Source organism: Loxodonta africana, chromosome 10, assembly GCF_030014295.1.
Source record: "Loxodonta africana isolate mLoxAfr1 chromosome 10, mLoxAfr1.hap2, whole genome shotgun sequence".
Lineage (NCBI taxonomy): Eukaryota > Metazoa > Chordata > Mammalia > Proboscidea > Elephantidae > Loxodonta > Loxodonta africana.
Genome location: NC_087351.1, coordinates 29,487,193 through 29,490,718, shown reverse-complemented (window position 1 = coordinate 29,490,718; position 3,526 = coordinate 29,487,193). Strand labels below are relative to the sequence as shown.

General features: G+C 39.8%; 1 pseudogene; it reads right to left on the bottom strand.

The window, feature by feature from the left end:
* Window positions 1-1,487: 1,487 nt before the first annotated feature.
* LOC100654647 (olfactory receptor 11G2-like) lies at window positions 1,488-3,214 on the bottom strand (annotated as a pseudogene).
* Between the last annotated feature and the right edge of the window lie 312 nt (window positions 3,215-3,526).

The following is a 3,526-nucleotide window of genomic DNA, read 5'->3' as shown; positions in this document are numbered from 1 at the left end:
TCCGGAGATGGTCACCTAAAATTTAATCTTATTTAGCACAGAGAAATTTTGTGCAATTTGTACTTCTTTATGCCTTTCTCTATTGTTTAAAAAAATTTACAACGAGCCAGTTTTGTGTTAAAAATAAGAAAAAGATATTAAGACATTTTCACTGTAAAAAGTAATCACTATATTGAAGTACGTATGGAGTGGAAAAAACTGACCTACACTTGGGATAAAAGGACCTATATGCTTAATGTAAAGGTCAGGCAAGCATCTGAAGCAGTATCCAGCTGTCAAGGCTCCTACTCTAAGGGAAATCAGCACCAGATATGCTGTTCCAGGTTTTGTGTTTCTCGAAGAGCAATTTTTGTACCTTAATCATGAAGTAATCTACTTTTATTTTCACATGTTCTTTTCTCTTTTCAATGTATTTTGGATTTTAATTTTTATCACATTTTAAAGCCAGATTTCTTTTGCCCATAAAATAAAACAAAACAAAAACAGTTGCCATGGAGTTGATTCTGACTCATGGGAACCCCATGTGTGTCAGAGTAGATCTGCACTCCATAGGGTTTTCAATGGTTGTGATCTTTCAGAAGTAGATTACCAGAATGTTTTTCTGCATCACCTCTGGGTGGATTCAAACTGCCAGGCAACCTTTTCTGCCAGTTGGATCAGTAAATTGTAAAACATCAGACAGGCTTTCTTGAAGTGCTTCATAGACCCTTTCTAGGGACCTTCCTGATCTTTATTTTGAGGTGAACACATAGACCATGAGCTGCCATGAGCCCTGCTGCAATATTTCACTTTCCTGCTCTCTCACACTACTCCTCTTCATAGTCTGCACACACAATTTAATTTTTTCTCAGCCTAGACTGTGACTTATCCACTTTATCGGATTCATTTCCTAGCTCAGTACCTGACATATTGAAGGTGTTCATTAAGCATTATCTAATGAATAAAGAAGATAAAAAATAACAGTTCTGAAAACAGAGCACGTATAACTTCATCACAGTTAATTTCATTCCACACATCCTCAGAGGACAAAGTCATTCCCACGTTCTCCAAAACCAACAAGTCTGGTGAAATGTCTGTGGGTTCTCAGGTCCTGGCATCTTCATTTTTCCATTAGCCGACTTCCTAGATTCCCCAGCAAACCAGGAATTGTCTCAATTCTCAGAAAATTTACCAGTAGACACATCATTTTTCTTCGTTCCCTCCTCCACCTCCTTCTTCCTTATAGAATATTGTACGTGGTACAAAATTCAAAGGTTACCAATGTGTGCACAGTGAAAATAAGTCTTTTTCTTCACTTGTACCCAAGAAATCCTCTCTTCCCAGATGGAACCACTGTTAGGTTTCTTGTCCCTCATTTGAAAGATATTCTATCTTTTTTTTTAACACACACAAATTTATATTTTTTATGCATAACTAACTGTTTACATACTAGTATTCATTTATTCACTCAGCAATATATATTGGAGGTGGTGCCAAGATTTTAATTTTTATGTTCCAAGAAATTTCTGCAGGGCACTTTTCATATCATTGTTCCTTAGACTATAGATCACAGGATTAATGAGTGGGGTTCCCGCAGGAAAAAACAGGGTCATAGTCTTCTGCATTCCAGATTCATGCTTGGATGTTGGGCTCAGATACGTGACCATTACTGAACCATAGAAGAGTGAAACCACAGCCAAATGGGATCCACAGGTGGAGAAGGCCTTTCTTTGTCCAGCTGCTGAAGGGACCCTCAATACAGCTCTCAGGACCAGAGCATAGGACCCCATGACACAGAGGAAAGCAATAAATGAGAGTAGAGAACTTAAAATCATCCAGAGGAACTCCATCACTGGGGCTGTGGAACAGGTGAGTGCCAACACAGGACCTGGGTCACACAGAAAGTGATCTATAATCTTAGATCCACAGAAGGGCATCTGGGAGATGATGATGATAGGGACAGGGAACGAAAGGAAACCAAGTATTCAGCAGCTGACCACAAGATTAATGCAGAGATGTCTAGTCATAACAGTGGGGTAATGCAATGGCTGGCAGATGGCAAGGTCTGATCAAATGCCATAACTGCTAAGAAAAAGCATTCTGTAGACTGGAGGGAGAAAAAGAAATAGAACTGCAGAAAGCAGCCAGAGAAGGAAATGACCTTCATCTCAGAGAGGAAGCTGGCCAACATATTGGGGATAGTGGAGGTGACATAGCAGATCTCCAGGAAGGAGATGCTGGTGAGTAGGATGTACATGGGCATGTGGAGTCTCTGATCCCAGCACACAGCACAGATAATAGAACTGTTCTCCATAAGGGTCAGGAGGTAGACAAGAGAGAAGAGCAGAAAGCGGAGAGTCTGACCCTCCTCGGGGCAAGGGAAGCCCAGGAGGATGAAGCCAGCCATGGTGCTGGAGTTGTTGGGGGTGTTGAAGATTTTCATGTGTCTGTGAGCTGTAAAAGATCAGCAAATACTGAATAACAGTGTAAAGACAGATGGGGACCCAGATACATATTAAAGTCATCTTGGGAAAGAAAATAAAGGCTTATGTTATCAATTGCTACTCTTTCTTTAATACTGAAATATTGTCCTGGCTTGCTTTTTTGCTCTCATTCATATTTTTGTTGCTGCTAAGTTAAATTTTTGGAAAGATATGATAAGCTATTGAAGGGGAGTGTTTTAGAGTTATTTGAAAATTATATTAGAGTTTACACTTAGTAGAATACCTATCTATCTATCTGTCTGTCTTTCTATCTATCATCTATCTATCTATCTATCTATCTATCTATCTATCTATCTATCTATCTATCTATCTATCTATCTATCTATCTATCTATCTATCTATCTATCTACCTATCTACCTATCTACCTATCTATCTATCTATCTAATCTGTCTATCATCTGCCGTCTATCGATCACCTGCCGTCCATCGTCTGCCGTCCATCGTCTGCTGTCCATCTGTCTGTCCATCTGTCTGCCCATCTGTCTACCCGTCTGTCTATCTATCCATCTATCATCTCTCTATCTGTCTATCTATCTAATCTATCATCCGTCTATCATCTATCTATCTATCTAATCTATCTACCATCTGCCTGTCTGCCTGCCTGCCCGCCTGTCTGCCTATATTAAGCTAAACATGAATTCATACTGAATGTCTCTAATCAGTTCCACAGGGTCCGTTCTTGGCCTTCTTGCTTAGTTTTAACTTCTGTCTTTAACAGTGTGGTAGATTAGAATAACATCCCCCCAAAGATGTCCACATCCTAGTCCCCAGAATCTATAAATCTATAAATGTATTAACTTTCAATGGCAAAAGAACTTTGCAGATATGATTAACCTAAGGCCATTGCGATAGAGAGATTATACTGGAATATTCAGCAGACGAACGTAATCAGAAGGTTCCTTCTAAAAGGGAGGCAGGAGGGTTAAAGAAGGTGATGTGATGACTGAAGAGTGCGAGAGAGATTGGAAGATGCTATGCTGCTAGATTTGAAGATGGAGGAAGGAGCCACTAGTTAAGGAATGCAGTCAACCTCTAGAAACTGG